Source organism: Artemia sp. Qi Xiang Cuo, chromosome 15 (assembly GCF_049724085.1).
Source record: "Artemia sp. Qi Xiang Cuo chromosome 15, ASM4972408v1, whole genome shotgun sequence".
NCBI lineage: Eukaryota > Metazoa > Arthropoda > Branchiopoda > Anostraca > Artemiidae > Artemia > Artemia sp. Qi Xiang Cuo.
Genome location: NC_142808.1, coordinates 65,766,599 through 65,781,935, shown reverse-complemented (window position 1 = coordinate 65,781,935; position 15,337 = coordinate 65,766,599).

The following is a 15,337-nucleotide window of genomic DNA, read 5'->3' as shown; positions in this document are numbered from 1 at the left end:
GACCCAGCAGTGAACTTGGGAGGGTCATTTTCCGAGATGCTGACATACGCCTTTGTATCTATGCATCCACTTTGAAGTATGTCAATAAGGTCCTATAGTGCTCCATCTTCAGCCATAATTCTCAATAGTGAGAAAGAAAGTAAGAAAGTGAATATATGGTAAGAAAATACAGGGGAAATGTGCTGATGGACACTTCAGCAGACATAAGAAAGAAGTTACAATGTACTCTTTTCATCATATTAACACAAAATATATATGAATTTAAATTACTAGGTGAATCGGAAAATGAGTAAAACTTAATTTAATGTTCAAATCAATTTTGTAATGATCAAAAATTCCTACAAACACGAGATTTGGTATCCACGCCTTCTGTCACTGTTAAATTATAGGACATTCAGCGTCATAGACTATTTACTGAAAAATATCGCTAGCTTAGACGGTATTATCAAACATAGAGAACATTACCTTTAACGTAAGATATATAATGATAGTAAATGTTTAAAGATTTATCAGTTCAAGAATATGTCTAATGAAAATTTTATTTTTATTTTCTATGCCGTAATAAATGGAAAAGAAAACAATTTTATCATAGTTTTTTTTCAATAAAGCACCAATGAAACAGTAAACAGTTGGTTTTTAGTTACACTTAAGGAAGGTTGCAGTATCCAAAATCTTGATTGTAGTGAAACTATATTCATCTAGAGCAACTTACAAAAGAACTAATTAAACTAAATATTTGATGCATAATAATATTAATTTCTGAAAGATCATCAGTTCAAACTTTTACTATAATTTTAATGTTTATTTTCAATATTAAGAACAAAAGAGAATATTTTTAATAAAATTGGTTTTCAGTAAAGTGCCAATGACGCAGTAGGTTTTAGACTTTTACATTGAGAGAAGGAGGCGATACCCAAACCTTTGTTTTAGTGATCTAAGGATCTAAGTCGAGGATAATTAACCCCAGAAACAGGTTTCTGTCAGTTGAGTTGTCAGTGCAGGGCAAATATAGATTTTAAAAGCATGATTTAAAATTTTGAAGCAACTATAAAAACATGCCCAATGGTGGAAGTGCATGGTGGGCAATGGTGGACACCAACAAGACAAATCAATAGGAAAAGTGTCTGGGGGAGGAGCCGACAAAAACCTTTACCGTCTGTCTGGTATTTTTTGCACTCTAATAGGGGGAGAGATCAATTGACAGTGGTTAATTTTCCATTTAAAATAATCGTCTTTTTTGGTGTTTTTATAAGAAAATATTACAATATCTTACATCTACGACCGTAATTTCCTATTTTTTTTCCCGAAAAAACTGGGGAGGATTGAAGTCACCTTTCCCATAACTTGAAACCCTAAAAAACATGAATCCTAAAGTTTGTTCAAGTAGTGCTCAATCTCATTTGACATAACGAATTGGCTCTTTCTCTCCAGTAAAAAAGGGGACTAAACTAACCTTATCCTCTGAACAATAAAAACCTAATAACAAATCTCCCTACATTATTTTAATTGTAAGTCAGTGTGGTTCTTTTATAAATTTTTAATCGAGAAGAAGTATCGACAGAGAGCCTAGTTATTGTATTGCATAGAGAGCATAGTAATATTTCCTCCTTAACTTATCTTGCTAATTGGCAATTTTGGAGAAAAAAATGTATTACTCCGTACGTGCAGAATCACAAAACACCAAGAAACGACATAAAGTATGAATAAAAACTAACCTGTACAATGAATTTATGCTCAAAACGAACATAAAGTCGCATAAATAGTGAGAATGTTGCTAGAACTCAAAACATAACAGACAATTTTTGTAACTAATTTTTGATCTTGGAGCCCGATCTTTTTTAATTGACGTAGCATCTTTTTTTTAATTAGTTGCACTTAGGTAATATTCAACAATTAAATTATATTCGAGTTTAGACATTCAATTTTCAATAATGAATCTATTCTTTTTTCTTCAACTCAATTTATTAGTTCTTGTTAAAAAACGTAGAATCAAATTGATTATCAACATAGAGTGGGTGAAATTAATTAGACTCACGATCAAATTTACAGGGATCCAAAATACCGGGACAAGCACCCACTGTAAAATCTTCAAGTTTGGGAAACAATAACGATTCGGAAATGTCCAGCTGATCTAAAACACCACTTGGAAAAATGTCTCCAACTTCTAACAATAAAATTATATTTTAAAAACACATAAGACATTTGAAAAAATCTATAGATATTTAGATAGATATTTATTGCAATAAAAGCCACTTTGGGCCATGGCAAAAAAAGGAAAATCACACAAAATATTGGAAAAAAAAAAAAAAAAAAAAAGGAAAAAAAGGAAAATCACACACAAATGATTATAACACACTCATAGCAAAGTATGGTAGCCTACATAACAATAACAACGCAAAATTACAAAACATTACAAAAACATAATAAAGCACACGATACCATTAAACTAACATAAATAGATAGATGTATGTTACATCTATCAAGGGCCATGACTACAAATAAAACAAACAAGAAAACAACTTACACACATACAAAAATACTTTCCACACTCACCCCACCCCTTTTTACAAAAATCTATCTCTATGTGACATACCCAATTTTATATACTTTACTATCATTCTTATTGTCCCATAATTTTTTTTATCCCATTACTGAAACCAACCACTCACTTGTCCCCACATTAACAAAAAATATATCTTTCCCTAGATCCTGTAATTCGGGACAAAGGGCCATGAAGTGAAGCAGATCCTCCCCATTTTCTCCCCACATAGGGCATGAGTAAGGACCCTCCTTTACCCTTACCCTCCCTAAATATTTCCTCCTTTCTCCAAGTGCTAGAAAATTACCCATCCCTGATATATACCACTTAATTTCTTCACTATTTAAACCCGCTTTAAAATAATTATCATATCCCCAGACCTCCTTCCATTGCCGGTAAATGCCGAGGGACACCGAGGCTGCGACCTCACACTGCCATTTCTGAATCTCCTGATCTTCAAGCACTCCCTTTACTAGTTTTGCTGCATTTCCTACTTCCAGCCCTATCCCCTTCCCTTCATTCCAAACACCTGATAACCCACAACTATTTAAGATTGATTTCACCTGGGAAGCCCATGAACATTTCCTTCTATCCTTCAACACCTCCAGATATGCTGCATTTACTAACCTATTATTCTGTAAACGAATCATCTTTTCCCAGTATCCTATCATTCTAACCAATCTTTTTACCCTCAATGAAAACAATCCTAGATCACCCTTTAACACCAGATTATTGAATTTCCCGCTAAGCCTAAAAAGTCTCCTGAAATGTCCTAAATCAATTCTCTCTATTTTTCCCCTTTTTCAAACCCCGAAACTTCCCCACCGTAACTCAATACTGGGCCTACCTTCGTCTAAAAAATTCTCTTCTGTAGCTTAATATCTGCCGGTCCTAGATGCCTAAGGGGACTCTTCAATAATGCCCATGAAGCCTTCTGACCCTTCCAACTCGCTATTTGCACCTGATTACTCCATTTCCCTGAACTTGTGAACTTACATCCCAAATAAATATAATCATTAACTTCCTTCATCTCTTTCCCTTTAAAATAAAACTTATATTTTATATATATATTATTATTATATATATATTTACTAATAAATATATATATTACAATCTATATATTTTACTAAACAATATTTTCCTTAAAACTGACTATTATATTGAGTTAGTTCAACTCTTATACAAAGTTTGGCTTGATTGAAATTTGACATAAAACTGGCATTCATTTTAAATACGATAAAAGACAATTCATTTAGCAGACCAACCAACGGCTGGCAAAACATTATTCATGAAAAAAATAAATTCTTGAAATCAGATTTAAAGATGATGAAAAAATTAGAAATGATATCCAGATAATCATATCCAGTCATATAGACTTAGTCATATCCAGATGTGACTAAGTGACTAAGTTCAGTAAAACTTTTATCATAATCATTATTGAAACTAAACTGATATTACTTTACCTAGGAACCGTTGAGCATTTACTCTCTTGTGTTTTGCCGCATGTAATAAAAGCAATATAAGTTAGAAGCAGTACTGTAAACATAAAAAATTTTCGGCGAAAACAAAGAAAACTTGCAATAATTAACGTAAAGTTTGAAAAATGAAATGAATATGCTCAAAAATCTCTATGAAACTAAAACAATTTAATGTTATATAATCACTTTGAATATTTAGCGAAATTATGGTGAAAAGAGTACATTGAAGTTCCTTTCTTATGTCTGATTAAGTATCCATCGCTAAATTTTCCCCTGTATTTTCCCATCAGATATTCACTTTCTTACTTTCTTTCAGAGAATACCAGACAAAAACTTTCCAGCCTGGCACCAATGGGCTTTGTAATTACTTCCAACAACCATAATGATCTGTTGGCTGCAACTTCCACACTAGTCTTCAGCTATTCCCTGTCAATTTCCACCCATGCCTCACGAAGGTTCTCCACAGTCCTCTTTTAATTTTGTCAAAATTTTCTTTCTTTCCTCCTCAATAATGTCAAAATGATGGAGCTGCCTCACAGAAGAAGACGTCTGAACATATTTTACCTTTAGGGTAACGCAAGGTTTGACTGAGAAGCTTGAGGTGAAGTCTTTTGAAGATAATAGTTGGAGAGCCCTTCAGACTGGCCACTGCAGCTTCTTACTTTACTATTGGAAATTCTAGACCTTTTCTGAATTTAAAGTAAGAAGCAAAGGCAACGGAGATTTAAAAATTCAGGAGCTCAAACCTCTTCAGCCTTGAGTAGCCATGTCTCGCAGAAGTAAAGTTGTACAGCTCGCACGTTTGCAATGTATACTCTGACTTTGATTTTTATTGAGATATCTTGTCTGGCGAACTTTTCAAAAAACAATGTGGTTCACCTAAGAAGACTTTCTTGAAATTTTTCAAGACCTTATACATTATCCTGTCTATCAAGAAGTTGAACAATATAAGCAACCAGGAGAATTCTGGCTTGATACCAGAAACAGCCAAGGGTGGATCCAGGACTTCTTTTAGGGGGAGGGGGGGCAAAATAGGTTAGGCCAACAGACTTGCATTAGGAGAACGTTTAATTACTGCACTCGGTCATTAATTATTTACATGCCAATTCTATCAACTCAGGGAGGTGGCCGTACGCCCCCCTCGCCCTCGGTTTATATACACCTAGCCCCAGATGTAAACGTAAAAAGGTCAGTTTCCAAAATGCTGACCTATGCCGGTGTATATATACAACAACTACGACGCAGTTCAATAAGGTCCCACAGCGCTCCATCTTTCGCCATAATTCTCAATAGTTTATGTCTGACAAAGGAATCGAAACTGAGGAGTTATCTAGTTAAAGTGTTCATTATTACTTTTCTGTATTTATTATGTTGTGTATATTATATTTATTATGTAGGTGCTGGAGTCACAATAGATGCTTAATCCTTGATGTTGGATGCTTGACTTTTCTGCTGCTTGCTTATTTACCCATCGCTTACCCTTACCTTGCTTACCCTTTAATGCTTGATAGACTACTCAACATGATGTCAGAAGCATAAGGAATACAGTATGGAACATAGAACTTGCCAATCTATAGACAAACTTGAGATGCGATAAACTTGAAAGTAGCATCGTCAAACATCAAGCAACATACTGAACTCATGTTCACAGGACCACAAAGTGGAAAAGAGGATGCAGGGAAGTTCATTTATGCTTATATGGTCAGGTGAGAAAACTGGAGAGAATTTTAACACTTAGACATTCACTGTCAGTGAAATAAGCAAAGTTATAGCAAAGTTAAGGACGTTTAGTGAACAGATTAAGCCACTTTCAAATCCTATATTTGACAGATACCAGTTCCATAAATGTAACTAAAGACAGTGAATCAATAGAACAATACCTTACTGAGTTACGCATTACAGCAAAGGAATGTGCATTTGAAACAACAAGTGATGAAATGATTAGAGACAGACAAGTGTTTGGAGTTATGCGGGAAAAAATTCGTTAACGATTAATTAGTGAAGGTGAAATCTAAAGTCTACCTCTCACAAAAGCAATATGTAGATCTGCAAAAGCAACCTGATTCCACCTAATGATCATATCTAACCAGGAACATAAAGAAGTGCACGTAAAGCAAGAGGTGGATACTGTAGCAACACAAGGGCGAAAATGCTACAAAAGAGGCAGAAGTTTTACATCGTGTTATTTGTGTTCATCAAAGGATGCAATCGAATGAAAGACGTGCAAAAATTGTGGTGGAGAGTCCAATAAGTCATTAATGCCGAGCTAAAGGAAAAAGCTGCATAAATACAAGAACCAAGAACGCTTCGCCAGACTTTGCGGAAGTAGTCAATGCAAAATTCATAGCATAGAAACAAGAGTAAATGTTGCTGACACACCCTCACAGTACGTCATTGAAAGCATCCAGAGCAAAGTAGAAATATGTAAGGAGCCTGTCGCAAAACTGTATCTAAAAAATGAAGCAGATAATGTGGAACTTAAAATTGACAGAGGTGCATAGGCTGAGATTATACTACCTGAGATCCTTAATAATATTTTTCCAAAGCCAAAAGTAAGAACAACTGCCAATATACTCACAAGTTATACTGGTGAGCCATTGACAGTTACTGGTATATGTCACTTAGCTGTTCAGTACAAGGCAAGGGAATCACAATCCCACGATTTTTTCGCAATTGACACATATAAGAAGCCCTTGCTTAACAGACAGAACAGAATATTGATGAATTTAATCAAGTTCATATATAGTATAGAGCAGACACCAATATCCAATACCACAGATAAAATTTTGGCAGAATACAAGGATGTGTTCGAAGGCATTGGAAAATGCCTGGAAAATGTAAGATTCATCTGAAGCCAGGAGCAATACCGTCAGTACAGCCACCAAGAAGAGTACCTCTAGCAATTCAAAATAAATTAAAGAACGAATTACAATGACTAATCTGCTGTGGAGTAATGAAAAAGGTGACTGAGCCAACAGAGTGGGTCAACTTAATTGTCAATACAAAGGCCAAATTATCCAATACCAACCTTTGACAATATTCCCAACAAATGTCATAGGGCCCAAAATCCATTCAAGTTGGATGCTGGAATGGTTCTTGATGAAGCCTCATCAGAGCTTACAACATCCAATACAATGTTTGAAAGATTCAAATGGAGAAGATACCCATTTAGAATAATTTCTGCTCAGGATGAATATCAACGTCAAGTGGAGGATGCTGTTGAAGGAGTAGGTATGTGTCTAATAGCAGATGAAATAGCTGGTGTAGAAACAATCAAAGAAATCAAGACATGGACTTGAGAGAAGATCTACAGAGATCACGAGATAAGGATTCAAATTCCATGGAGACAAGTGAATACTGACTGAACAAGTTATACCATACTTTGGGCATCTACTTACCCCCGAGGGTGAAAATCCAGATCCCAATAAAACAAGAGCAATCGCTGACATGCCTGACACAACACACAACCAAGAGCTCCGCAAAGTGATTGTGATGTTTATTTATCTTTCTAGATACATACCAAACTTATCCATTCTGAACCAGCCTCTGCGAGAACTTGGTAAAATGACGGAATTTGCCTGGAAGAAGGTACACAGTGATGCCAGCCACAGTATCCACAAATACTGGTGTGAACAACTTTGAAGTTTTGATACAAATTGCTCAGAAATTGAGATCATTGTCGATGCATCGTAAGACGGCCTAGGAGCCCAGCTAGTGGTAAAAGATGAAACAGTTGCATTTGGTTCGCTATCCTTAATATACACAGAACAAATATATTCTCAAATAGAGAAAGAGCTACTAGGCATAGTATTTGCAAGTAAATATTTTCACCGCTAGATTTGGGAGAAAAATTTTGGTGATTACAGACCACAAGCCCTTGGAAAATATTCTGAGGAAACCAATCAGTCAAGCACTACCTAGACTACAACAAATGATGCTTGCCAGCCATATGACATGAGATTTACATAGAGACCTGTACCAGAAATCCCTATGGCTGAGGCCTTTTCACGTTTGCATATGGCACACACACCCAGAAGAAGAATTACAGGCAGAGCTACATGTGCAGAACTTTTTCAAAAGCATCCCCATAACAGACCAGATGGTGCAAAACATAAGCAATATTTTAAAACATGATAAAGACATGAACTTTCTAGATGAAAAAATAAAAAACGTATGGCCAGAACAAAAAAAGGAATACCCAACTTACTGTCAGGAGTCTTGGACCTACAGTAACACACCACGTCAATCTCGTCAAATGAGATTGAATCATAACTACTACCTGCAATCGCCAAGAAATCATGGCTCGTTTTCACCTCGCTCACAGAGGAGTAGTCGAAACAAAACAACGAGCATGCTCATGTTTTTTACGGCCAAACATCACTGCTGACATCACGAAGTACATCTCAGGATGTAAAATGTCAACAGTTTATTGCATGTCCGCACAAGGAGACCCTCAAGAACTCACTCATGCCGAGTATCAATGGAACAATGTGTGTATTGACTTACTGTTTTGGGAAGGAAGGATTTATTTGGTATCTACCAACTACTACAGCCGATAAATTGAATTTGATAAAATAGACAGTAGCCTATAAATTCAGGGAGCATTATTAATAATCTTAAGAGCCAATTTGAACAACACGTGATCCCAAGAATACTTACATATGACAACAGCCCCCAGTTTGCAGCAGACAAATTCAGAAAATTTAAAAGGGAATGGAGAATCACAAACTGCATGTACAGCCCCAAATACCCTCAGAGCAATGACCTTAGTAAAAAGGCAGTCCCAACAGTCAAGAGGCTAATGTCTCAAGCATTAGCTGACAAATCAGACCCATACCTTGCCATAGGCTAATAAAATATTGTAACACTCCTATAGACAACTTAGTATCCCCATCACAACTTCTGACCAGACAGCTAAGATTGGCAATACCCTCAATAGAAACTAGCTTTATGCAAAAGGCTGAGCCTATACGGAGAGTAAAAGTGAGCCAAACAAAAGCAACAAGAAGCTAAGGAAGAGCCATTAGACAGGACTACACACCCAATCAAGCCATGAACAACAGGTCAACCACGAAGTCTAAATAAAAATTGATAATAACATCCCCGATGGATCAATGCCAGAGTAACACATATATATGAGTTGAGCACCCGTTCAGTGACTGTAGAGACAGACGATGGAGTGGTACACCACTTCATTATGAAGTTTATACGCCCCAGAGACAGTACCAATGACTGCAACTACCAATCAAACTACATGCCGTCATTGATAAATGTAGAGGTGCCAAAGATACTTGAGCAATCCAAAGAGTTGCTAGAAAAGGCCAGCCTATCCAGCAAAACTAATCAAAATTGTAGCCTGCTGGAAGAATCTTTTGAGAAACCAAGAGCAAATCAACACCCAAGTGATCAGGACTTTCAGAACACTACATCTTGTTGCAAAGCCAAAACTAAAGTGCTCCCACCACATACATCCTTGAAGACAACTAGATCAGGAGGGATCTCAAAGGTACCGGCTAGATTAAATCTTAGCCTGGACCATCCCATAAGACTAATCAAAGAACAAGATGGTCAAAAGAAGGAAGATGTAGAGTTCTCTAGTTAAAGTGTTTAATATATGGTTTCTTTATTTATTGTGTTGCTTATATTATATTTACTTTGTAGGTGCAGGGGTCACAATAGATTCTTGATGTTTGATGCTTATCTTTTGTGGTGCTTGCTTGTTTACCCTTTCCTTACCCTTACCTTGCTTATACTATAATGCTTGATAGAATACTCTACAAAAACTAGTGGTGAATTCAGTGAAAGTGATGACCAATAGTAGTGTTGCTAATATATAACTAGCTTGTATCCTATCTTTGCACACATAAATTTTTTCTGCTAATGTTTCATCTTTTATAGAAAATAAAATTTGAAACTATTTATATGTAAATTCTAGAGACATTTTTATATAAAATTTAGGAACAAAAAATTACTTTATTGTAACGATGGAACTTCGAAAATGGTTTTATTAATTAAAATGACCTAATCTGTAAGGAATTTGGTTGAGTAGGCCGGCCACCAGAAATGGGTGGGGGGGGGACAGTTCGGTCGTACAGGATCAGTTTAATCCAAAAATTGGAAATTTTAAGAAAAAACAGTAATTTTATTTTTTTTATTTTTAAATATATTTTATTAAAATTTATTAAGTACGATGAACCTAAACAGTAGTTTTTCTTTTCTTTTTTTAAACTTATAATCAATGGAGAGAACAAAAAAAAAAATGTAAAAAATTATTAGATAAGTTACCATTTTTAATATCAGATGCCTCAGACAAGACATCTTGTTCAGCCATATTTGAAATTTGAAGTGACGGAACAAAATAGTGTTACAATTGAGTTAAAACTTCTTACAAAATGTAGAATACAGACAACAATACTTGGATACGGTCTTCCTAATTTACACTGTTCAGAAAATGATGCCTCTAAAATATAAAACATATACTGCTTGATGTAGAGAAAAGCTATACCAAAGTTTGACTAAAATTGTGGAGCAAAGAGGTTTAAAAGCTTCAACACTTGAAAGGACAAGAAAATATTATTCTTTTTTCATCTTTCTATTCCTTGCAAAAGGAAAAACTAAGGTTGAAAAATGTATTTTCGATCAAAACAAAATTTCAGTACACAAGCTTTTTTCAGCTTGGACAATTGTTTGCAACAGCAGAGTGATTATTTAAGAATATATTGTAGACTGAACTAGGGTATAGAAAGATGTTTTGTATCTCATCTTGATCATGATCATGTTAAGCCTTACAAAATTATTGCAATAATAGTCCTGACAGTTTAAATGTTTAAAAAAAACGAGTAAGTAAATCATACAGTGGAATTGTATTTATGCTCCTGATTAATAAGTTGTCACTTTTTTTTATATTTTCACAAAAAAAATATTTTAACTCATTCTCCAAAATTGATGAAAATGGACCAAACCTAACTGGAGCATGAAAAGGTATTTTTAAGCACCTATATCACGACCGTGCTTACTTATAACACATTCAAGAGGGCGATAAGGCTGTGACTCCTAGTCCTAAAACATGAACAAAGACACTAGTACTCTTAGTGGTGATATCTAAGACAATAGATGTCGTAACTGTTTATTTATATTTTATAGATTTTAGCATAAATGTAGAGCTGTTTATTTTATTTTCTACCAAGGCACTTCATAAGGAATTATTTGTTGTAAAAACTTTGGAGGCGGCTAATTTGGTTGGAAAATAACAACTCTAGTGCTCATTTCAAGTGTCAAAAGTCAGGTCAGGTGTTTTACTGTTTTTTTCACAGGGGTGATTGTTTCGACACAGTGGTCCAAGAATATTGCAGGAGGGCTCATTCGAACAGAAATTAAAAGTTCTAGTGCCCTGTTTAAGTGGCCAAAAAATGGAGGGCAACTAGGCCCCCTCTAACACTCATTTTTTTCCCAAAGTCACCCAATACAAATTTTGAGATAAAAATTTTGTTCAGCATGGTAAAAAAATATAATAACTATGTCTTTCAGGATCACTTAATACCCCACAGTCTCTGAGGGAATGGCTGCAAGTTTTGAACCTTACCCAATGTTTACATAATAACAACATTCAAGAATAATAAGATGAGATGTTACTAGTGTAAGATAATCAAAGAACGTTTAAGAAGAGATGTTGGTAGATGGGCATTCAAAAACTGCATTGTCTCTGAGTCGAATGCACTATCATCAGACACAGTCAACTCAGATTCAGTCAATGCATTTGAGAACAAGATTGACAATCATTATAGTAAAAAAGCATTTGATTATTTAAATTTTTGTAGATAGAGTTAAAAGCCTGTTTTCACAATATATTATAATTATTATTATTATAATAGTTATGGTTAGTGGGAAGTATGAAGACGTTTTCAGTGGGATTGTTTTTTGTAGTGGGGGGGTGTGGATTGGGGGTTAGGTGGGAGGATCTTTCCATGGAGGAAGTTTTCTGGGGGGAAGGGACATTGCTATGAAGGGGTACTGGATTTCCCAGCATTATTTAAAAAAACAATCAGAAATTAAAAAAGAAAGTTTTCAACTGAAAACTTTCCCCTTTCATATACAGAATAATTTCTGTTTGTTTTCAAGTTTTAATATTGCTCCTTACTTTCAGTTAAAAGAAGCTTGTTTTTTTTTTTTTTATTTATTATCCAAAAGGACCAAGGATACTAAGGTTAGGCATTCTGGGATGAAGGGGGAATAAAAATTTTATTGAGTCAAGGAACTAAACCAAAACGTACTACCTAAGATGGAGCTTTGCGAAAAGGATGAGGGGAGGATTTAACTAAATCAAAACATGCTAAGTGCATGCAGGTGGAGCATTGTAAGAAGAACAAGGGAATTCTAAGTGTACTTTGAGTTGATATAACTGTACATGTTTCTTATTGTTCAAAGTTGTGTATTATAAATGCAAAACAAACTGATATACTTCTTTCAAATGTATTAATAGACTTTACCCAAATCATGTTACATGGACTAATGGACAAACATTCAGCCCAAACTATATAGGTATTCAATGAATTTCCTTTGGCCTGAATCAAAGAGTATGCATATCTTATAAGGGTAAGAACTGGTGTTAGTATAAACAAAAGAAAAAACTATTAGCACTGTAGTATTGCCCAGCTAGCCCACATGTGCTTTCCCCCTTTCAAGTGTAAATGCTACCCCATGTGCTTTGCTTTGCTATTATTGTGTATTTTATTTTATAGGTACTTGGGCTTTAGTAAAAGATTGCAATCAATTTTTACATGGTGTCAGAGGTAAAAATCTAAAAATGGATGTCCAGCAGCGTTCAACCAATTGGGATGCACACAATTTGAACAGTGAGTGGACAAAATTCAAAGATCATGCTACACGTATGTTCCATGGTCCTTTAGCAGGGAAGACTGAAAAAGTGCAATGTGTTTATCTCCTTATCTGGGAAGGAGAAAGGGGACGTGAAAAATTCCACACACTTGATACGAGTGCAAGTTGCTGGAGTAGATCATATAGCAGTATATATTAAAAAGTTTAAATAGTATGCTGCACCAACAAAACCCAAAGATATATCAAACTATGTGTTCTAGAAAAGATAACAACTTAAAACAGAAAGTGTTGATAGATTCATTAACAAACTTAATATTTATTTCAAATCTTGTGGATAAAATGAGTAGGGTGAAATGATTTAGGACAAGATTATCAGTGGTGTAAAGAATACAAAAGTCCGTGAGATTGTTAGAAGAAGATGGTCAACTAACAATTGAAAGGGCCGTAAAAATCTGACTATCATGTTAAATAACACCCTCGCAACTAAAAATCTTTGAAGAGAGACAAAAGCAAAGCAAGAAACTGACTTTATATAAAGACACTGCAAAAAAACTAGTAGCCAAAAATACAAATAGCTATTTTCGTAGTGGGCAATTTAATAAACACCATGTCTAGACTCCGGTGCCGCGCCGGCGGATCGACCGAACGCCGCCGACGAGAGGCCCAGTCGACCGCCACTGAAGTGTTGCAACACCGCCGACGCGCCGCAGTCACGCCGCCGCCGGCAGAGGCGGTGGCGTTTGGTCGACTTTAAATTAATTTTGCGGCAATTCCTTATTGCGTCAACCGCTAAGTCGGAGCTTTTCCTTCTTGTGTGGTTTAGTAGTTCAATTTTCCTGATTATAAATCAAGCAGGGCTTGCACTATCCCCGAATTTTCGGGTGTTTCCCCGAATATCTATGCATCACCCCGAAAAAAAATTTGGTTCCCCGAATATCACGCAATCACGTTGCCACCCCTAGTGATTTATCACCAGTGACTTTCCCTGCCAAATATTACTTTGCATACCATAATTATTCACTACTCTCTTGTGCATTAGTTTTGGTCTCTTTTGTTACTTTGCATAAAAACCAGACAGATGCAATATGCTATTGCAAATATTGCAATATACACAGTTCTTCATATGTTGACAAAAAAGTGTTGTCTTTATGAAATGAGTTTAAATCATTTCAAGTGCAGTTTCCCAATTGCTGTTTCTTACATCATTTGTAGTCAAGAAGTTTATTTTCAAGTTGAATAGAATTATAGAATGCATTCACTGCTATACAGCTTCAGCCTTTTGTTGGATTTTGAAATTGAAGGCCGACAGATTGTTTCTACAGCTGAATTGTGAGTTTGCAGATTTTTTTTTTGCTGTTTTAGATAAGATTTTCTTAATGTTTAATACTCAATTAATGAACGCCTGATAGAAAATACAATCTTCTTTCTGGGAAATTTCCCCTCCCCCCTTAAAAAAACCTTCGATTGAGACAAAATTTAGCTATAGACTAATCTATGTACAAGGTTGGGGAATTAAAGATTGAACCGGAAGTTACCCCAAAAATATGATTCATAAATAAATTGTAAATTATTGCCTATAGCGGGGGGGGGATAGGTGGCTATCATTTTTAAATGATAATACCTCATTTTTTTTATTGAAAGCAGGTTTGCCAAAAAGATAATTATTTTTTTCATTTAAAGTGGAGACAGAAGAAAGTGATATCAAATTCCCTGGGAAACCATTGAAATATTTTGATAGACCCAGGGCCCCCCATTAGGACTTGTTCATTGTCTTGGGTATTTTGCGATTTCTCATAGGCTACTGGCCTTATTTGGCTTTTGTGTGTGCTCCCTTTTAATTAGATCCTTTGGATCTTATGGAATGCCATGGCGAATCTATAACTCATTTTTACAATAATTTGAGGTATATCTGAATAATTTCGACATTTTTGTTGTTGTCTTTGTACCCCTTAACTCATACCCTCATTTTTTTTCAAGGAACACTAAGCTGTTTAACATTATTTTGCGTGTTTGTTTGAACCATATAGTGACCTAGTTAATTATTAAGTAAATTATTTTTCTAATGAAAGCTGAGACAGTATCATATCAAGGTGGTATCCAGAGGGGGGGGGGGGCAGGGAGGTATTACATTTAAATGATAATATCTCAAAATTTTATTTATTGAAAGCAAGGATCCCAAAAAGTTATTTTTTTTATTTAAAGCAGAGACGGCATTGTATCAAGGTGGTATCCAGAGGGCGGAGGGGGGTATTGAGCTATCATATTTAAATGATAATACCTCGATTTTTTTTAAAGCAGGGGTGCCAATAAGTTAATTATTTTTTTTTTATTTAAAGCAGAGACGGTATCCTATCAAGATGGTATCCAGAAGGGGGGGCATAGGGAGTTATTATATTTAAGTGATGGTACCTTGATTTTTTTTTATTGAAAGCAGAGATGCCAAAAAGTTGACAAAATTAACAAGATTTTTGTGAGTTATACTTGA